Source organism: Camelus ferus, chromosome 7 (assembly GCF_009834535.1).
Source record: "Camelus ferus isolate YT-003-E chromosome 7, BCGSAC_Cfer_1.0, whole genome shotgun sequence".
Classification (NCBI taxonomy): Eukaryota; Metazoa; Chordata; class Mammalia; order Artiodactyla; family Camelidae; genus Camelus; species Camelus ferus.
The window spans coordinates 57,646,534-57,669,491 of NC_045702.1; the positions used below are offsets into that span (position 1 = coordinate 57,646,534).

The window sequence follows — 22,958 nt, forward strand, 5'->3', positions numbered from 1 at the left end:
CAGAATGGACAGATTGACCATTCTATGAAGAACAGGAGCTACAAAATGAATGGAAATGCTGATTAAAGAAGGAATCAGGTTTTTTAAAGGAGATGTTTTAAGATTCATCCCAGGATGAGTACCAAGATGTTTCCCTTCTCTGTGGCAATGTCTGGTGTTGGTTTTTTTTTTTTTTTTTTTTTTTTTTTTACCATTTTGCTTTGATTCTGGAGCAAAATGTTACATGTGCAAAGAAAGCACTCACTTCAAAGATAAATCGACTGACCATATGTCAGCAGAAAGTCTAGGCTTACTTTCCATTCTTTGATCTTCCTTCAGTGACTTCAGTAACTGGCCAGTTACTGAATCTGCCTGTTTTGGTGGGACAGTTTTACAGTTTAGTGAGGGAGATAAGACAAATTCTCCTAAGAAAGAAAGAATATGTGTCATTGCTTAGTGTTCAGATGAGTGATAGTGCCCTGGTATGGCATTTCCCTAGCTTCCTGTTGTCCCAGAACTCCATGTGGAACTTGGAGTTCCAACTAAAGTGGGAGAACTTTCCACTTTATTCTAAACTAAATGTATTTCTATCATAATTAAAATTTGTAAGCCAGATGAGGGAAAGATCTCTAATAACTACTGGTGCTCAGAGTATTCCATTTTTTTTTACCTTTCACTTTTTAAGTCACAGCCCGGGTGCTGTGAAAGAGACATTGTAAGGAGGAAGGCAGAGAATCCCAGAGTTGCAGTTACATGTGATCACACTCGAGAGCCTGACAGAACTGGGTATAGACCCACTTTCCTGCTGACTCCAGATCTAGTGCCCCTTTCAGCCCAAGCATGACTTAGTAGAGAGCTGGTTTTTAGACTGGTCATACCAGACAGGCTTTCTGGCTGGCAGACAGCAGGAAATAAGCTTGAAGTTACTGCAGGATGCTAAGGCTCTGCTTATTTTTAGGGAAGGTAGTAAGAAAAAAACAAGCATTATGGTTACTACCCTCATAGGAGAAAGCTAGAGGCACTGCCAGGTTTTGGAGAGATGGGATGTGTGTATGTGTGTGAACGCACAAGTGTGAAAGCACACACACAGCACATGCATGCTCAGAACCAGCAGTGTCTCTGCTTCTAACGTTTTTCCTGCCTGTCTTTCCAGGAAGCATGAGCTATGGTAGTGCTGTACTTCTGCAGGAGGCTTTAATCCAGCAGCTCTCCTCACAAGTCAGTACCTCTGAATTCCATGGCATTTGACCGCTTTCTGCATCTCCTTCATTGTTGCAAAATAGTCTTGGGGTTTCTTTGTGCCCTACTTTGGAAGTTTTCATCCTGCACTTGGTGTAACACCTTCTCTAAGCATGTATCAGTTTCCTCCCATATGAGCACACGTGGTGTTAGGCAACGGGGAGGGAGCTCACCTTATAGGTGGCAGCAATTTAAAGGAAAATGATAGATTTATGTAAGCAATAGGTATAAACGTGTTAATATCAACACGTAACATTCCCCCAAGGCATTTCCTGCCTATCTGGCCATCTCATGGTACTATTTTATATAATTTGGGCAAGCTGGATACCTCATTCTTAACAAGCTCCCGTTAATGTTGTTATTCACTCCATTGTAATGAACGAGGAAGAGCAATACTTCAATTTACAGGTGGCATTCGTGTTAGCATCCACCTATTCAACAAATCATTTGAGCCCCTACTCTGTACAGAGCACTAGAATACTTGCTGAGCAAAGCAAGGCTGATCCCTGCCCTGATGGGGTGAAACTAGTAGGGAGAGGGGCATGCAATAAAATTTCTTATAGAGGAATACAGAACTGAACGTGGTGACACAGTTCTGTGAAAGAATCGACAGTGTGCTATGAGTCTGCCTGACTGGGACCTCGTTGAGATGGGGGCATGAGAGCAGGCATCTCTGAGTGGGGTCACTAAGGTTAGCTAAGAGCTGGAGGATGCATTGGTGACAACCAGAAGCTTCAAGGGTAAGTTCTGTGGACATAGCAGCATGTGTGAAGTCCTGAGGTGGGAAAGGGCTGAAGGAAAGCGGCCATGTCTTTGGAGCACAGTCAGTGGAGGGCCAGAGCCAGGCTACGTGGGACTTTGTAAGAAGAATGGGTCAGGACCTTGGAATTTAAGTGATGTGCGCTGAGAAACCACTGGAGGGCTGTAAACAAGAGAGTGAAATGGTTAGATTTGCGTTTCTGAATGGTTACTCTTTTGCATTTTTAGAAGTATTTTGAGAAATGGCCAAAGGAAGGAAGGGAGGGCACAGAGGGATTGAGGGAGAAAGTGAACATAGAGTTAAGGTGACTAGTGGTGGTGACTTAGACAAGAGTGACAGTAGTCAATGTGGAAGACAGTTGGCGTGTCTGAAATCTGCTTTGGGGTTGGCATGGACAAAATTTGGTGAAGACTTGCTTATGGGGAAAGAAGAATCAAGGATGGGCCCTAGGCATCTGACCTGGTGGAGAGATGTCACATTTACTGAGCCATGGGAAACAGGATGAGAGGCAAGTTTGGAGCATAAGAAAATGATTCATTCTTTGAGTGTATCACCTAGGAGATGAATGTGAGATAATCCCAGTGGAATTGTGTATTTTTGTTGTGAACCTCTAAGAGATGTTCACATTTAGGAATTGTTGGTATCTGTGATTGATAACCATGAGAAAAGATGAGATCCCTTAGGGGGAGGATTGGAATAAAAAGAGAAAAGGGGACTGGAATTTCAACACTTAAGGGTCAGGTAGAGGAGAATCCAAAGTAAAGAAAAAGCAGGATTATCTGGTGTCATGACAACCAAAAAATGAAAGTATTTCAAAGGAAGAATCTGTCAACTCTGAATGTCCCCACTGTTACGTCAGATATGGTGAAGAATAAAAAGTGGCATGTGTTTTGTAGGATTATTAAGTGTGCATGTGTAGAAGGAAGAAGAAGGAGATAGGAGGGAAAGGAAATACGGGTATGGGAACAACTAACTCTTTTGAGAAGCTCGGTTGGGAAGTAGAATGTAGATGAAGGACAGAAGTCCAAGGGAGATCTTCCCTGATTAGGAAGAAGGCAGATGAGAAATGAGAGGGAGGTGGGGTACAAAGCTGAAGATATAGAAGAGAGAGGAGTATCTTGGAGGGCTAGGAGGATTGGAATACAGTTCGTTCACAAAGGGACTGGTCTCGGTGGGAAGAGGAAAGACAGAAAGGGTGGGTGCAAACGGTGGAAAGATTGTGGGTCTGGTAGGAGGAAAATTGGGGAATTCCCATGTGATGGCTCCAGTTTTCTCCTGGAAGTATCAGGAATAGACATCCCTTGAGAATAAAGGGAAAAAAGAAGAGTTGGGTCTAAGAAGATAGGCGAAGGCATGATGACGTATTTGACTAAAGAATCATTTTGTGGCAGGAGTGCCTGGTTGAGAGGTAGGTATCAGGGCCACCATGTGCTGCTGTGCAGGGACTGCACAAGGTTGCCATACCTAAGAGGGGGACAGTTCACATCATAAACATCATAGATTTATACATTTGTTATGACAAGTTTCTGGCAGTAAGGTATCTTGTTCTTGCAAAATCCAAACATCACCACAGCTTTCTTTTTCTTAATTCATTTTTTTAATTTTAATTTAAGTATAGTCAGTTACAACGTGTCAATTTCTGGTGTACAACATAATGTTTCAGTCATACATATACATATATATATTCGTTTTCATATTCTTTTTCATTAGGTTACCACAAGATATTGAACATAGTTCCCTGTGCTATACAGAAGAAATCTGTTTTTTAATCTATTTTATATATAGTAGTTAATATTTGCAAATCTCAAATTCCCAATTTATCCCTTCCCACCCCTTCACCACAGCTTTCTGATGGAGAAATAAAGTGTCTTGAGGAAGGGACATCTTGTTCTAACTCACACGCAGGCACCGTATGGGATGTATGTATCATTACTCATGCAGTTGTAGGATAATACCACTCTGCGCCAATTGTTGATTTTTCTTCAGCAGCACACAAGTTGCTACAGGCACAAATACAAGAAGGCAGGTGATTGGTTCCATCCATAGCTGGAGTTTTCTGGGAAGTTGTGACATGAATAGAAACAAGAAATGCCAAAGGAGCCAAAGTGTTTGAGATGATGCCATACAATCCAAGCTAGATAAAGAGGAAAGTGAGTTCAGAGGTCAGTGAGAAGAAGCTCTGGCTGTTAGCTGTTACACTGGGGGTTCCTGAGAAAGTGAGTCTCAAGGAGAGGAAACTGTGATCAAAGAGTATGATATCTGATTGGTGATTTTGGAGGTAAGTAGTTTCTGGTAATGTCAAGGTCGGCGTCAGGTAGAGGAGAATGTGCTGTTGGTATACTTAGTATTTACTCAGGCATAATGAGGAACCTTATTTTTTTCCCTTTAATCATCAATGTGTTCAAAATCTAAGACAGAAAAGAAATAATATCCCAAGAAATAGTGTGTGATTATCTCAGTTTTCTGCATTTGAGCTCCAAAATACAAAAATAGAAATTGAATAGAAACCATAATTAGTGTTTTAAAATAGTTTTATGTACAGGTGCTTTCTTAGATGTTGCTTAGCTATTTCTTAGAAATTACTAAGAGAATTTTAATAGTTTTACTCTTTAATGATCTGAAAAATATTAGAGCTGTATTATTTAGGAAAAACAGTTTCAACATCTTTTTTCTAAGATTCTATGCACTATTATGCTGTACGCCAGAAATTGACACATTGTAACTGACTATACTCCAATAAAAAATAAGTTTTAAAAAATATTCTGTGCACAAGAGACATTGAGCAATACTTATGATTTTATTGCTCTAGAAATCTTTCAGGTAATTCCTCATAGTTTGCATCCGTATTACTTGAGAATTGTACTTCTGGGAATAAACCCAGTGTTTTTGATGGTTTCCAGTAAACAGAGGCAGAGATAGTGTGTCTTCCTTGATGCCTGGTGACATATTGGTAAGGCTTATTTTAAAATAAGTGCTCTGTGTGGGTGTGTGTGTCTGCCTGTCTGTCTGTCTGTGTTATTGCTTAAGGGTAGAAAAGAGCAGTATCAAAAGTTACTTTTAAAAATAGTCTAGCGCATTGGGAGGCTATTTAGGTATGATAAAAAATTGTTATGAATACAGAAATAGTGGGAAAAAAAACCCCATAGACTTAGTAATATATTTCAATAAAGGCCACTTTAGGGATAAAGCTGTGGCTTAGACATTTAGGGTACATTTAAGCTGAAGTCTGGGAAGTGGATAAAAATATTTTCTTGTATTCAAGAGAGATCAGAATAACAACTTTCAATATGTCCCATGACTGTGTCTGTGATACAGGACTATCTTGTTTCTCCCTAATAGTCATGTTGACTTGAATGGATATTTGGATGCTATTCCAGTTACTATGGCTGAGTAAATTACTCCAAAACTTAGTAGCATAAAACAGCCATTTATCATGCTCACAGATTATGTGGGTCAGGAATTCAGAGAGGGGACAGAAATGACCCTGTGACTTCCAAGGCAAAGGACAATGCAGCCTTGGACTGGCTCTTTTTCTCAGGATGCTTGACCTTAGAATCCAGCCAGCAACCAGCATCAACCGCTAGACAAGTGAGCATTTGGGGCTTCTTCACAGCGCGGTAGCATCCCCAGATAAAGAGCCAGTTGGAAGCTGCTTTGCCTTTTGCCTTGGAAGTCATAGAGTGTCATTTCTGCCTTCTATTCTTTAAGGCAGTTAGCCACAAAGTCTCTTCCACCTGTAACTGGAAATATTGCCATGGCCATGTTTGCAAAACACACTCTGCCACATACACCTATCAGTTCCTTTATGCATTTTACAAAGATACCTCCCTGAGCGCCCATGGCATGCCCCTTTAAATATATATTATTTCTTGGATATGTGGTCACCAAAGTGCTCTGAAAAAAGAAAGAGCCCCAGGTTCAGACAGTGGCAACCCTGCCAGCACATGTAAAGAACAATTACCTCTCTTGACTACCCCATACATTCATAACCTTCCTCAACGAATTCTTCACCTTCACTCAGCTCACTACCACACCCCCTGTGTCCATGAGTACCACCTGCTTTCTTACCATGCCTTTCCCATCAAAACTCTTAACCACCATAACAAAAATCTCCACATTTTCACCTCCTTGTAATTGAGCCCAGCTACTCTCCTGAAATCTCTCATGCCCAAACCCTGTCCAAATTTTTCAGGCATCATCCTAAGGAACCTCTTCTCTACAGTATTTTACAATCTTGGCCACCTCTCCTGCTTCAAACTCCATGACCTTGAGTCTCTGACATTCTGTGCCCTGGTCTTCCTCCTCCCTTTGCTCCCTTTCATTACTGTCTATTCCGTGGCTCACCATGTTAATGTTGGCATTTCCCAAGGTCCCATCCTTGGCTAAATATTCTTCTTAACCTTCATGCTTTTCCTGGGTGATCTATTTGTATTCCTGATTTAACTACAGTTGACTCCAAAATCTTTCTCTGTCATCTAGTCCTCTTTCTCAAACCTGTCTGAATATGCCTAACTCCCAAGTGAGCATCTCCTCTGTCGTGTAGAGATGAACCAGAACATAAATACAGGGCATCTAAAACTGATCTCACCTCCTGGTCCTCCTGTACCACTCCCCCCTCCCCACACCCGTAACAGCTCACTTTATTCTCACTGAGGCTAAAAACCTAAGAAATATCTGGAAGCCTTACTTTCTTGTATCTTCTGTATCTAACAGATCACCAGATTTGACCTTCTAAATATTTCCCAGATCCGTGTTTTCTGTAAGCCTACCATCTTAGCTCTCCTTCAGGCTCTACCACGCCCTGCTGCCTCACATCTGCCTTCCACAGCGTGATCTAAATGAAACAAAAATCAACCACATCACATCTCTGCTCAGTGGCTGCTGAGGCCACAGAATCGTGTTGAAGCTCCTTAACATCCCACAAAGCCCACTGTGGTTTTACTCTTGTCCAGATCTAGGGCCTTACCTCACACCACTTCCAGCCTTATATTTTGTGCTGCAAAACATCAAGGTGCTTAGTTTCCTCCAAACAATGAGATGTTTGTTACACTCATTTCTCTGCTTGTGTAGTCTCCTCTGCCAAGAGAGAGGTTGAGGTCAATACCACTTCAGCAAGTAGGCGGCTGATACCGATACTGCCTCAGCCTTGAAAAAGCGAACAGAAGTACACAAGGGAAGGGTGTGGGGTAGCACAGTGTGCAGGGCAGGATGGGTGGATGTTTGTGACAATGGGTGACATTTACCCAAACCACATTTTCTGCCATAGGCCATCAGCTTGTATTCTACTTCCATATTTTGGCTTGTGGTGTACCACAGTCCGTGTTGTTTGTCACATGTGCAACTTATGGAAACTTTAATTTTCAAAAGGAAATTCATAGAAATGTCTCATTCCAGAATATGTACAATACTCTTCTGACAAAGTTGTCTCTTCTGGCAGATATTTTCGGTTGATTCCCCAACATCCGTTTTACCCCAAATGGTTAGTTTTAAGACAGCAGTTCTCATAGTGTGGTCCCCCAACCAGCTGTATCAGCATCATGTAGGAACTTTTTAGAAATGCAAATTTTCTAGCCTCACCTCAGCCCTACTGAATCAGAGATTCTGGGGGTAGGGCCCAGCATCCTGTTATTACTAAGCTCCTCCGGCTGATTCTGATCCAGGAACAAGCTTGGGAACCAGTGATCCAAGACAGTCTTGATAATTCCATTCTCTCTGACACTGACTGGTTTAAGAAATTGTACGTTACCCAATTCTGGCCAGTGAGAGGAAGTTGGTCAGGTTGGTAAGGAGCCTTCTGTGGAAAAGGCGCTTGCTCCTAAGAAGGATACTCAGAAGATCACTCCTGTGCTTACCTGGCTGTTACCATGTCTGGATGTGACTCCTGGAACTGCCTCAGCCTTCTTGGGACCATGAAGGGTACCAGCTAATGGCAAAGGCGGCATCCTGGCCACATAGGAAACTGGAAAGAACTTCAGTCCTTTAGGACTTCCAGTCTCCAACTTTGAAGACTGTTCTACCACTTGAGTGTTAATTAATAAGTTTACTAGTTGTTTAGTTCTGCTTGAATCAGTTCTCTGATGCTTGTTTAAAAAAATAATAAATACGAATGCATATACTTACTCTTTATATATGCAGGCACTTATTCATTCCTAAAAACTTCCTTTTTTATAGGTGGCACCAATAGTAATTATACTTACTTACCATGTTAGTGAGGTTCTTTGAAACCACATGAAACCCAGATGTCCCACTGACTTCCAGAATAGAGTGGTCACACTTCACTTCCATAGTCAAATAATGGTGCTCCAAACGCTTTTCCTATTTTTCTGGAGGTGCAGACAGGACTTTCCCAGGAGTCCCTGCCCAAACATTCTCAGGAATCCTACAGGAATGCTGTGTTCCTCCAATCTGCCTTGCCTGTCACTTGTGTACTCAGTCAACTGTCAGCCTTCAGTCCACCAAGCCACTTACTGCAGGTCATCCCTTGTCATTCTGTAACGGAAGAAAATTCTAATGCGGACACATGACTCCCTGTGGAATTCATCCGCCAAGGAATTTCATCGTCCACCTCTGGAGGCTGCTTCTCTCCTGCAGACCCAGCAAGTCCCCATGTCACAGATACAGTTTTACTCTCCCACCTGGGAGCACCAAGGCTCCCTCCATCTTGCCTCCCACTGCGGTTCTCAGAGATAAAAGTCTTACTTGCTTAAGGGGAATCAGTGTTAGAGATGCAGTCCGCCCACCAGGGCGGTTAGCATTCACTTCATATTGCAGGGCACTTTATCTCCTCCATCTCTCCCTTCTGCCTCCTCTCCGGAATATGCTCTTGCCTCTGAATAATCAAACACCTATTAAAGTGCTTTTCCCAAAGAGAAAGGAGCAATTTCTCCTCAAAGATGAATTCAGGCTTCACTTTGAAGGTCCTTATTCACCTTTTGCTATCAAGGTTTTCAAAAACATGGAACTGAGTTTTTGCTGAACCAGCACTTTGTACAAAGATCAGGTGCTCTCTGAGGGGTGGTGGTCCGCACGGGGTTAGGGATTAAGAGGACAAATTTGGAAAGAAAGCAGCCGCAGAAGCCACCACGCCAGGCCTTTCAGGAAGAGCAATGCAACTAGACCTCAAAGACTCTAGAGCCAGAGGGTCCCTCGGGGTTTGAAAACTGGCTTATGTCATCTCTCCCTCAGCAGACAGAACTCACCGCTTCCTGGCTGACTGCACAGCCACTCTCCAGGTCTGGTTTTATTTAATTCCCCACTGCTAATTGTCTGTCTCTTTCCATATTCCCTAGTTCAGATTTCCAGGAGAAGGAATTTGACTGGGTGAGTTCATCAAAGTCTTTTATGTTTGAGCAGAGCTTTTTATACCAGATGACCTCACAGGTTATTGATCCAGATGGAATGACTCCCTCGGGTAGGGTGTCAACCCCAGGTCTAATCAGCTGTGTGGATTGCATGGGGGTGCGGGTGAGGGGCAGGGTCACAGGGAAACCACGAAGCCGCTCCTCCTCAGGGAACAGGCTTGGGTTGCTCCTTCAGCAGAGGCTGTGAGTGGGGCAGTTTTCCAGAGAAGGAGCCTGTGGGCCAGGCCAGGGCAATTATTGCAGTGTAACCAAGTAGTACAATGCAGCGCTTTCTACAGGGGACACAGGGAAGGCTGGCTTTTAATTAAAGATAGGTGTTCACATTTTGACCTCATCAAATTGTTTTTTCTGGGCCTCAGTTTCTTCATCTGTAAAATTAGACAGTCCATCTTAGTGATTTCTAAGGACCTTCTACTTACGGCAAGTCTAGACTTTACAAGCCCAGGCTTGTACAATATTTGGAATTCTCTTTAGGGAAAAAAACACAGCATTAAGTGTAAGGTCTTTGAAGGGGCCCTGACTCAAGCTTGCTTAGTTTCATATAAATCCACCTCTGCTTCTGTCCTTAAATTCTGCAGTTCCTTTTTGGTTATTATTTTGAATCCTGCCTACCTCTTGTGTTCACAGCCTGAGGCCTTTCTGAGGAAACACACACAGGCCAGTCTTTTGCTTCATCCCCAAAGAACAGTGTGTTCCCTCAACAGTCCCTTAAATAGACTATCAGCAACTTAGTAGTTTGAGAGGGTTAAAAAATTTGGTCCACTAGCATTTCATGCATTCGAAATATAGTATTATTATGAATATTGAAACTAGCATGGTTTTATAGAAATCCTTTTGTTTTGTGACCACGGACAATATCCAACTTACAACGGTTCAACTTACGATTTTTCAGGTTTACCGTGGTGCGAACATGATAGGCGTTCACCAGAAACCGTATTTGAATTTTGAATTTGGATGTTTCCCAGGCTCGCAATATACAGTATGATACTCTCTCAATGTTGGGCTGAAACAGCAGGGCCGCGGCTCCCAGTCTGCCCTGGGATCACGAGGGTTAACAGCCGATACACTTACAACCATTCTGCACCCATATAACCATTCTGCTTTTCACTTTCAGTACAGTAGTCAATAAATTGTATGAGATATTCGACACTTTACTGTGAACTAGGCTTTGTGTTAGATGAGTTTGCCCAGCTGTAGGCTAATGGACGTGTTCTGAGCACATTTAAGGTAGGCTAGGCTAAGCTGTTGTGTCTATAGTTCAAATGCATTAAATGCATTGTCAACTTAGGATATTTTCAACTTACAATGAGTTCATTGGGACATAACCCCATGGTAAGTCAAGGACGATCTGTATACATTCTTCAAGGTACATCTGTGCCTCAAAAACGGTGGTGGTTTATCTCAGCTGATGTAGCTTCAGGCTCTTGGTGTGCTGCTTGTACTTGCTGAATTTGCATTCGTTGTTACCACTGTATTGCAGTATGTCTGCCTCTTCACACACGTGCATCAGTAGCTCCAAAGAAATTCATGGTAATGTAAAATCTGAGATTGAAATACTGATATATTAACTCAGAGTAACTAACTTTATAAATAATAGTGAATAGTGCTCGGGGAAGGGAGGTTGGGTGAGAGGAGATTGTGACTGTATATTTGCTGGGCTTGGATTTCACACAAGCAACCAAAAAGGAAAAGTTCTGAAAGGAAGTATGGCACTATTGAAAAGCTGAATTTAACTGACTCAGTGCATTGTCTGAGATGAAGCTCTGTTAAGCTGGGGCAAGAACAGTTGTGGGTTTTTCATGACATTTTCTACATAATGTTCAATGGCATATCTATTTAACTGGGGAATGAAACAAAAATGAATGAAACAAAATGATTCTTTATTTGTAGTATAAAGTTAATTGATTTTAGTAGCAAAATCCAAGAGGGAAAAACGAGAGAGGTGGCATTGCAGTTTGCATGCCTCACATTGACTCCTTAAAGAGCACAGGTACTCATTTCTGAGCTGATAAGGTAGGGACCGGGCTTCTCAAGAAGCATGATCAATGGTGCAAATGCCTTTATTATTACAACTTTACTTTTTCCCAACACATAATGGAAAACATAGTTGATGATACATAGTTTGGCACAACTTAATACCATGTTTAAATTCTGCAATAGGCTGTGAAGAAATGTTTTCTAGAGCCCAATGTAGAGAAAGACTGGATTGGAATATATTTGTTACCATGCCTAAGTGGACACACTCTCTTGTCAGTGGGAAGTGCCACACAGTTGGCTGGTGAACTGACAGTGGTCTTCAGTTACATATCTCTCCACAGGGTTGGTTCATGCTTGATTCCAATAGGAAGACACTGTTTTGGCTCTTCTTTTCTTTTAATGTAGTTGACAAGTGGTAGACATATAATTTTTTAAAGAATCTGAAATGTAGTTTTTATCATTTTTTTCACCTTTACCATCTGTGATTTTTTTCACCTTTCCCACAGGTACACACATTTTTTTAAATGCTCACGCATATGTTCATGCATATGTTCACAGCAAAATTGAACCCACAGTACAGATTGTTCCCACATACCCCTCCCCTACCAAATACATAGCCTACACTGTTGATATCCCTTTTCAGTGTGATCTATTTGTTATAATTGATGAACCAACATTGACACATTATCAACCAAAGTCTGTAGTTTACATTAGAGTTCACTCTTTGTGTTATAGATTCTGTGGGTTTTAACAAATTATAATGTCATGTATTTACTATTACAGTATCATGTAGAATAGTGTCACTAAACTAAAAAAAATCAAATTAAAGAATTAATAAAACACAATAGAGAAATAAAACATAAAATGTAATTCCCATATTAATTATGAACCAAAATATGACAGAGTTGAGACCAAACATATCAGTCTTATCAATAAATGTAAATGGGCTTAACTCATCTTTTAAAAGAAAAGATTTTCCACTGGACTCACCAAGAAAGACTCAACTGTATGCTGTATCCAAAATAAAATTATTAAGAAAGGCTAAAAATAAAGGAATAAGCAAAGATATACTGAGCAAATGGAAATAATAAGAAAGCATATGTAGCAATATTGATATCAGATAAGTATAATTTTTAAAAGCATTAAATATGAAAAAGGACACTTTTTAATGCTAAAAGCTACAGTTCACGATGAAAACAAAATATTTATGAATATATATGTACTAAATTACACAGCAGCCACTTTCATAAAGCAAATACTACATGAAATGCAAGGGAAACACAGAAACAAAGACATACTAATAGAAGAACTTAATATACTACTCTTACTATAAGACAAATCAAGTAGAAAAAAAGTAAAGATATTGAAGATCTAAACAGCATAATTAATAAGGATATATATCACACTTTACATACAGTCAACAAAAAATACATTTTCTTCTTAAGTGCTCATGAAACATTCACCAAAAAAAAGATTGTATGTAAACTGAATTTCTGGAAAATAATGAAAAATACCACATCCCAGAATCTGTGGTATACATATAAAGGAATGATCAAAGGAATAGGCAAAGCCTTAAACACTTAATAAAAATTAAATATGGCAGTAAATAAATTCTCAATTTAAAAAACCAGAAAAAGAATAAGAAACTGTAATAAAGCAAAAGGGAGGAAATCATAAAGATAACATAGAAATTGAGATAGAGAACAGGAAAACAGTAAATCTAATGAATAAATTAATTAGATGAGCCACTAGCTAACTCAAGAAAAAAGTGAGAGTGCACACATACACAAAAGGAAAAAAAAATCATTGGAATCAGAAGAATTTAGAAATATAAGAATCGAATTACAGGCCTCAGGCCTCTCTGTAAATTTGAAAACCTAAATGAAATGGCTAATTTCCTAGGGAATTAGTTTATCAAAATTTATCTCATTAGCTCTAGCTTTTACACAGAAAATTTCCTTAAAAGAAATAGAAAAAAAAGATGAATGAACTATCCCACAAGAAAAGCAGCAGGCTCAGAAGATTTTACAGAGAAGTTCTCCCAAACCTTTGAAGACCAAATAGTCCTAAAAATGCTCCATAAGTTGTTCAAGAGTATTGTGAATGAAGGAAAATTTCTTAACTGCTTTTACTAGGCAAGGGTAATTTCCATACCTAAACCTGGTAGAAATAGCACAAAAAATTATAGGCAAGCATCACTTACGAATATTAATGTAAAATTGCTAAATAAAATATTAGAGAATAGAATCATACACTACATGAAGAAAATAATACACCATGACCAGGTAGGATTTATCCCAGAAATGCAAGGCTGGCTTAATATGAGGAAATCAATTAATTTAATAATCCTATTAATAGATTTGAAGAAGAAAATCCTATGATTATCTTTATAGATTCTGAAAACCTTTTACAGTATTCAGTACTCATTCCTGATAAAAATCACTCAAAGAAACAGAACTGATAGATATTTTCTGAAAATATATAGATATATGATAAAAAATAAGCATGTATTAGTCTTAAATCCAGCTTAATGGGGAGACACTAGCACTATTTCCACTAAGATTAGAAGCAAAGCAGTATTACCATTTGTCTCACTAGCATTCAACATTGTACTATAAGTATTAGCTGGTACAAGTAGACTTGAGAAACCAATTAGGAGTATAACAATTGGAAAAGAAATAAAATGATCCCTATTTGCAGATGATGTAATTATGTACCTAGAAAGCCCTAAAGAATCAATGGTAAAACCAAATAAAGTAATAAGAGATTTCAGAAAGCAGCAAGCTATAAAGAGTACAAAAAAGGTAGAGAAAACTCTGTAATAGCAATAAAGAAGATAAAATACTTAAGAACAAATTTAACATGAAATATATAAAATCTTTATAAGGAGAATTGTAAAACATCCCTGAAAGATAAAAATAGACTTGACCAAACAGAGAATCCCTTTTGCTTTTGGATAGGAATATCACATGATAAAGACATCAGTTATCAACAAGTTAAATTATAATTTAAAACAACCCAATAGAAACACTAAGTTGATAGTAAATTTCATGTAGAAAAAAATAAACATAAAACACTTTTAAAAAATGCTTAAACTTGCCTACTAGACATGTTTCCTAAAGCTTCTTTTAAAACAGTGTGGTACCAACACATGAATGGGCATCCAGACCAGTGGATTCAGCTAGAAAATAGGAAAACAGAAAAATAAACCCACATACATATGGGACTTTAGCACTATGATAAAGATAGTATCTCAAATCCCTTGTATAAAATAAACTTTTTAGCAAATGATACTGGGACAACTGAATAGCCATTTGGCAAAGATAAAATTAGATCCATATCTCACACCATGCATGAGAATAAACTCCAAATAAATTAGGGATCTAAATGTAAGAAATGAAACTATGCAAGTACTAGGAGAAATATAGGTGAATTCCTCTTTAACTTGAGTGTACATGAAGAATTTCTAATTATGTCTCAAAACCAAGATGCAGTTAAAGAAATGGTTGATAAACTTGATTAAATAAAAATAAAAACTTGTGTACAGCAAAATAGCATAAACAAAGTCCAATGATAACTGACAAACTATGAGAAAATATTTGCAATGTATATTGTAGATAAAGGGATAAAATCCCTAAAATACAGACAACTTTTTAAAATTGAACAAATAAGATTTTTTAAAAGATCACAGAAAAATGAGAAGAAAAGACATGCACAGGTAATTTACAAAAATGTTAAAAATGGCCTTAACATATCATAAAATATCACTCATGATAAAAAACATAAAACTACATTAATATATCGTTTAATGCTTTCTAGACAGGGAAACACATGTTCTCTATGTAAGGAAACTGGAACTCTCATAGATATCTGATAGGAATGCAAATGGGTACAACCCTAGTGGAGGGAAATTTAGTAGTCTCTAACAAAATTACCTTTTGACCCAGAAGATCCCACTTCTAGGAATTTACCTTGAAGATTCACCCCCAAATATATACAAATACACATGCACAAGATTGTCTAATGCAGCACTGCATTTCTTTTATAACTGTAGAGTACTAGAAACAGCCTGAATGCTCATACAGAGGAGAGTGGCGGAATAAATTTTTCCATAATACCCAATGGAGTACCATGTAGCCACGAAAGAGAATGAGGAGATCTCTAGGATAGGAAGTGATCTCCAGGATATATAAAATAAAAAATAAAAAAAGCCAAATGCAAAGACTGTGTTGCCTTCTGTGTAACAAATAAGAAAAAAATGAGAAAATACACATTTGTCACCCTCATTTGAGGAAAAAGCAACACTGGAATGAAAACAGAGAGACTAGTAAGGTTAGTTATCTACAGGATATGGGTGACATTGGGCTGAAAAGTAGTGGCAATGGGAAAGAGAGAAGTCTTTTCTCAGTAGACCAGTTAGTACAGCCCTACCTTATGGAATTATGCTAATATTTCACATATCAAAAAATGAATAAATAAATAGAAGCAAAAGTAAATGAGACCCACAGGATGGTGAGGGACTCTCAAATTGGATATAAACAAATGAAAAAAGTATGTTTCAAAGAAATGATATAATTACACTGAAGAAGGAAGGGGGAAAGTGACCCCAAGTAGCATTGAATGCAGTATTATGATAATATGCTCTCAGGCTAAAATAACTCTAAACAAATGTTGAACTCTGATTAGCAGACCTCTCTTTCTGCAGAAACATAGGTTAGCAATTCTGAAATAATTTTTTGTACATTCTAGGATTGAGCAAAGAAGTTGTGGATAGTGGGAGTCAGGTTTTATTCTTTGGGAGAAGGAAGCTACAATCAGGGTAAAAGAAAAAAATTTGAATGAACCCTGTAGTACTGGACAGAAATTGGAGATGTAGGTGAAGGCACTCCCATTGGCCAAAGCTGGGATGAAGTAATCATTAAAATAAATGATTAATTTAAATAAATAATGATAGTAAATGTTTATGTGTATTTAGAAAAAGAAAAGGCAGTGTAGTAAATGTCGACATTTTGAAAATCTAGGTGAAGGGTATCTAGGAATACAAAGAAATCTTGCAGCTTTTCTGAAAGTCTGAAATTATGTCTGATGACTTCATGGTTTGAACTGTAGTACATTCTGTTATAATATTATTCATATTAAGAAATTAAGCATTCATATATGATGAAATAGCACTGAAAAAAAGGTGACAGCAGACATTTCTATTAACTCTGCATATAATATTGTATTTATATTGTCGCCATCGTTGTGATAGTTACAATCATGTACCAGCATGAGTCTCTGCTAGTGAAACCTGGTCTGTCTTTCAGCTGTAATGATCTAAGGCTGGCTGTTATCAGTCACATTATGCACCAAGATAGTGATTTCAGTCACTCTTGTATAAATTGGAGAGTGGGGAGGGCAGATGGGCAGCTATAATCCTGTTAGATTATTGGAGCTTATTATTATTGGAGCTTACTGGAGTCAGACAATGGTTCCTCACATCTGCTAACTGCTCTGTGGCTATGGGATAAACAACTCTGATGGCCATTTAGTCATCATCCTACAAGAGTCATGTCCCTGAGCAATGCCAGTGTAGTAAAAATTTTAGAAGCTGAATGTTTAACTTTGCAGAATGTCTGTGCAAAACAAAGCAAGGTTCACAGAAGCAAACTTCCTTGTTCACTAAACACTCGGCCCAGAAGAATTGAGACATTGCACATGGAACCGTGAACTTTGCACTGTCAGTTTTATAAACTTCACAAACCCAAAATAGATTCTGTCGTTGATCCAAAAACCTCCAGTCTAACGATAAACTTATGGTGGGGAAAACCTTTTAAATGTTAGATTCGGTTCCTGCTCTGTCCCTCTGCTTGTGATTGAGTCAGGTTAAGTTGATCTGAGCCTGAGAGAAGAAACACATTGCCTCTGTAGGATTTTGCAAGACATCTGAAGAAAGGTACTAAATCCCCAGTTTGGGTAGGTTTTAGGATCCTCCAGGGGGCACCAGAACATTCCACTGTTAACTGGTTCACCTAATGTAACTGTTTCAGTTCCATTAACACTGCTTCTTTTCGTACATTTGCTTTTTTTCGTTCATTTGCTTTTACAACATTCATGAGTTAACGGAATGTTTCTGCCTCTGAGGAGGCGGAGGAAGGAAAGAGATCATCTCTTGGACAAACCCTTAGAAACTGGAGCCATGTCTCCTCAGGGTAAATATGAAAGCTTTCAGCCCATTCTGAGAGTAAGGATTTTCCAATGTTCCTAATCTGGCTGGGAAAACAAAAAGACTTGAGGACACTGAGAATTCATTCACTTTCTCAGCTTAATGCTGTATATAAGCCACCCTGTTATTATCATTATTAATAATAAACACAGTGAATGTCAAATAGGCACTTCATGGTGGATTTTCATATAAATTTTATGCAGAGGTAAGGGGTTGCCAGGCTACTGCATAATATTACTCAGTTCTGGTCCAGGAGTACAAAATTCCAACAGGCCTCCTGAGCCTGTCCCTCCAATTAGTGGCTACTTCATTACGAATAAAGAACCCTCATTACTGTGGGCCTTCGAGTGAAATAGGATCCCCTACCTCTTGAAATCCGCCTTTCTAAGTACAGACAGTTCCCAACTTACAAACAATCCACTTAAGAACCACCAAGGCATTCAGAGGCTGCCTAGCCTCCTGCAGCTGCCGCCCGGGCCCCCTGCCCGGCTCCCCTGCCCAGCCCCCGCCCCACGCTCCGAATCTGCTCCAAGGAGCTCTGCCCTCCCCCTGCAGAGCCAGCTGCCCACCTGCCCCCCAGACTGTGGGCTCAGAGCTAGGGGTTCAGTGAGGCCTCAGAGCTACCGCTGGTTTTATAGCTGAGCTCAGCTATGGGGTAAATAGGCTTTTGTGGCCTGGCCTGGGAACCGAACCACCATTTAAAAAAAAAAGAAGAAAAAACCTGTCTCCATGGGAAAATGTATTGTGCATTCCCAACAACCAGCCAACAAACACGAGAATGACTGTGAGAGTTGTCGCCATGCTCCCAGCAGGGTGAGGAGGAGGAAGGTGGCCATGTGTTCTGGGTTCCAGGTACAACTCTAGCACGAATCCCCCTGCCCCTTGGGGCCTTGCAAGCCCTTTAACCTCTGTGCAGAATAATAGGATTGGACTAAATGAGTTATAAGCTTCCTTCTAGTGTAATGACTCTAGTTGATCAAAGCTCTACCCTCATTTCATCCATTCATTTATTCATTCATTTATTCGCTCACTTGTATTTTTCTCAAGGCACCTGCTCAGCGTCGGGCTCTGAGCTAAGTGTTAGGGATACAGTCCAATAACACAGATCTCAGCTCTCAAGGGACTCAGTGTTTAGTGGGGGAGACAAATATCTAAGTCAATGCTTGTAACGTTAAGTGCTATTTGAGATGAGCACTGGCTGTTACAAAAGCTTCCGAGGGTGGCATCTAAATTGATGAAGACTTCCTCGAAGAAGGGATGCCTCTCTGGTTCCCTTCTGCCTTGGTTTCTGCTTTAAGTCTCTCTTCTTCCCGGTTATCAAGGCCAGTTCCCTGGAAAGTATGGCTCCTGCCTCCACTGTTCCAACAGTTCAGCTTAGTGTCTTGGCCTCTCAGGGGGGGAGTCTTGCCCTCCTCCTCGCATCATGGAGAGAAGGAATGCCGGGGACGCTCCTGCCAAAACCATAGGCTTGATTCCCGTGAGCGCTGCCCTGAATGCTGCCTTCTTCCCTGCCCTGGGGAGCACAGCCTCAAAGGCTCTCTCTTCCTCTCCTCCGAGCCTCCTGACCCCTTGGATGGCCAGTAACTGTGGTATTCTCACATTAAAAAAAAAAATTCTTCACTCCCCCAAATGCTTCTAAAGACCCAGTCACCTCCTGCCCTCCTGAATTTATAATGCCTGAATGACTTCTACCAAAAACCTCTGCCAAGCTATAACCCTTCCCCCACACTCTATGAAGGTGATTCAACAAGGTGATATAATGTAGTGGTTCGGGCTTGAATCTTGACTCTGTGACTTGGTATCTGACATTATGAAATGATGTCATTGTAAAGGTTGGTTCCTGAGCAAGGAGGTGATGGTGGTAGAGTAGTTTGAGGGGAAGTTTACTTTGGCTGCTCTGTGTAGGCTGCTACAAGAATGGGAAGGAGGAAATAGATGAGAGATTAACTGGGTAGAAATGATGAGACCTAGAAACCAAATAAATGTGTCATTATATATTATGAAACTGTGACAGTCGTTTTTAATACTCTCTTGTATGTGAATATCTATTCCTCAAAAGTATTATGAGAATTAGATATTCTATTTATTTTGCATCTATGAAAGTAGGTTGATAATTATAACAAGAAATGCTGCCTCAAAATCTTCTCATATAAATAGCAAAACACCCCAGGAAAGTTTTAGATAATAGTTTTCCAATCCCAATTCCATCAAATTCTGTTAGGACATCTTTAATATAAGAAACTGCCTTGCATCATGGTGAAGAATGCAGTCTCTCCAACCAGCCTCTCCCAGTTTCAGTTTGGGGCACCTCCACTTAATAGCAGTATAATCTTGGGTAGGTCTCTTAATTTCTCTGTGCCTCAGTATCTTCATCTGAAAAATGGGGATAATAATATTAACTATAGTAATCTCCTAAGATTCTTATGAGGATTAATTCTGTAATATTTGTAAAGTACTTAGAACAGATTCTGGTCCCTATTCAGCACAACATAAGCATTCATTATTGCCTGATTTTAAATGTTCATTAAATAAAATAAATACAAACAAAATACAGAGCTTGTATGCTTTATCAAGATATTGAATGGCTTGTCTTTTTGCAAGATGGAGAGAGCATTACTGAAATAAGATCTCAATTCTAACTGTCTGTCACATTTCCCCAGTCGCATGTATGTAACAGAAGATCATCAAACTGAACACCTTATATCTTGAAGTGAATTCATGACACTGCTCCCTAACCTGCCCCTTCTCTTCACCTCCTTGACATAGGCTTGAAATATTACCTTCAGGTTTGACTTCTCCCTCTCCCTGTCTGACATATTTATTTGGTTTCAAAATCTTATTTCTGGAAATCTCCCTCTGATCTGGTCCCTCTTATTCATTCTTGTAGCAGCCTACACAGTGATGCCAAAATATCTTCCCAAATACCTGCTCCACTGTGGTCATTCCCCACTCAGGATCTTTAACAGCTCCCCATTGCTCAAAAAGCAATGCCCTGAGCCTGTCATTAGGGACCCATCACTGCACAAATCCAGCCCACACTCCATCCCTATTTCCAACGCTCGTTTTCCCAACAGCCTGTTTTCCAGGGCGACCACTACATGGTATGCCTGGTATGGTCCCTTTTAAATCTGTTTTCCCGCCTTAACTATTACTGATGCCCCTTTTCACTTGCAAAGTTCCCCTATTTGGACAATAAATTATGTGGTCACCCTATTGTTATCCCTTTAGCCAAAACATGTATCCCATGATTCCCTACCTCTTCTCCCCGTTCCTTTCATCTGGAATGCCCTTCCCTGCATCTATGCTTATCCAAATCTTGTTTTTTAAAGACCAGTTCATATGTTGCTTCCTCCACTCTATAATCTCCCAGGGCTCTTCTTACCCACTCTATTGCCACCTAACACTTTTCTACTTTGTAACATGATTATTGGTGTACTAGTGTAGCTCCTCTTCCAGACTGAGGTCCTTGAAGAAAGAAGCCATGTCTGTTTAGCACAGTGTTTCCTGAAACATCAAACACAAGGTCTTCTATGCCTGTGAAATAACAGGGATCAGTTCCCGAGTGCTTCCTATGCACCAAGTACTGTGTGTTTGATGTACATACACTGTACATCCCATCTGTATCTGTTTCCTCATTTAATCCTAACAATAGTCCTGAAAGGTACCATGTCTCTGTTTACTAATTTGGAAATTAAGGCTCGGGGTAATGATTTGTTCCAGATCACAGAGACAGTAAGTCTCGGTGCAAATATTTGAACCCAAATTTCTCTGACTTCAAAGAGCATGCTGTTAACCTTTTCATTCCAGGAGGCTGGTTCTCAAACTTCAGCATGCAAAACAGTCAGTCACCTGGAAGACTTGCTAAAACATATGGCTGAGCCCCATCCTGCTTTCGGATTCAGTAAGTCTGGGTCGAGCCTGAGCTTTGCAGGACATTTGGTCCATGCCAAAAGGTCTTTGAAATTTGGTTCCATTTGAGATACTTGGTCCATGCCAAAAGGTCCTCGATATTTGTTCCCATCCAAAACATCCAGTGAGACATTTGGTCCATGATTCCTGAAATAATAACAAACACTTAACTTTGTTAAAATTGTACTTACATTATTTTTATTGTAATTTATGATGAATTTTGAATTTCACATTTATTCTTATTCTTCCTCGTCATGAAGTTCTGCATTATTTGCCCTGTAATCACCATTCGGTACTGATATATAAACATTCCAAGGTTCTGGTGGAAATCTTGGAGCTTCTGGTCTTCTGCCTCTGCCGAGCCTTCCACTGACACACACACTCTTTCAGTATAATCCATTAAGTCATCGAAATTTTCTTTTGCATTCTCCACAATGTCCTCAAAAGTTTCATTTATATCTTTCAAAGGCACAGATGGTGCACAGTTACAGGTGTTACTTTTCATTGTCGCATACGCAAATGTTAGACCCAAAGAAGATATTTTTCACGATTGTGAAAAGTGAAACAAGCATCCTTTCACTTGTGCGTTTGATAAGAGTAGTCAAATTGCTTTCATATATGCAGTCTCGAAATCCATCATGCACAATGAAGGGTTAATGTCAAGATTTCTGTGCAAATGCAAGTGCTTTCTTACATGTATATATAATCTCATATATAAGATAAGATACATATATCTGTAAGTGTCTTCTTGCCTTTTCACTATTGTTGCATCAATCAATACATAGTGTAACCCAGTACTACACTGTGCACAGTAAATAATTGAGTGAACAATGTTGGTGCTGTCTTGAAGGGGCTACCATATTGTGGTAGTGGCACTTAAATAGCGAATATTATAAGTTGTGTAAATAGAATTCTTTCATCATCTTTAGCACTGGAATTGTGCATAAGAAATGATTCTCTGCACCTGGTCACTTTATACTCCTCTGGAATATCAATTCTGTGCAGTGAAGTTGGGTTTAGAAGTCAGTGTTTTGCTTTACGAATTTGCGTGTCATCCTTGTGCAGGGGCCATGCTAATCTTCTCTGTATCGTTCCAATTTTAGTATATGTGCTGCCGAAGCGAGCATGTCAGTGTCTGTTTTGAATTCTACTTATTTGCCTCTTTAATGAGTTTCTGGTAGCATTAACAGGATCTCTTCATCATGAATATCACAGAGAGTTCTTCAAAGTATCTGTGATGGTGCTGCATTTGGTTCTTCTCCTCGGTGTTATTTTTGTCTACTCAGGGTGTTCCTCGCTTCCCCTTCAACACCAACATGGTGCTGGTGTTTTCCTCGGAATGATTATATTATCCAGATCCTGACCAGCTCTAAGTCAGGTGTTGTAGAGTCTCCTCTCTTCACAGTGCTGGTACCTTTTACTCCTATCTCTGTTAAAGGAGTGGAAATGGTAACAAAAGCCATCATTATGTAGCATTGGCTTTTCTCTTTTATGAGTATAATATTTCTGCCATATTCTGCTGAGAGTT

At 39.6% G+C, this 22,958-nt stretch overlaps 1 protein-coding gene and 1 non-coding gene across 11 annotated transcripts in view; one reads left to right on the plus strand and one right to left on the minus strand.

Moving 5' to 3' along the window:
* Window positions 1-22,958, plus strand: part of ICA1 (islet cell autoantigen 1) — a 141,761-nt gene that overhangs the window by 57,604 nt on the left and 61,199 nt on the right. The gene's annotated exons all lie outside the window — the stretch shown is intronic.
* On the minus strand, window positions 22,451-22,557 carry LOC116665141. The gene has a single exon (XR_004321704.1). It is a non-coding gene; the product is annotated as a U6 spliceosomal RNA (small nuclear RNA).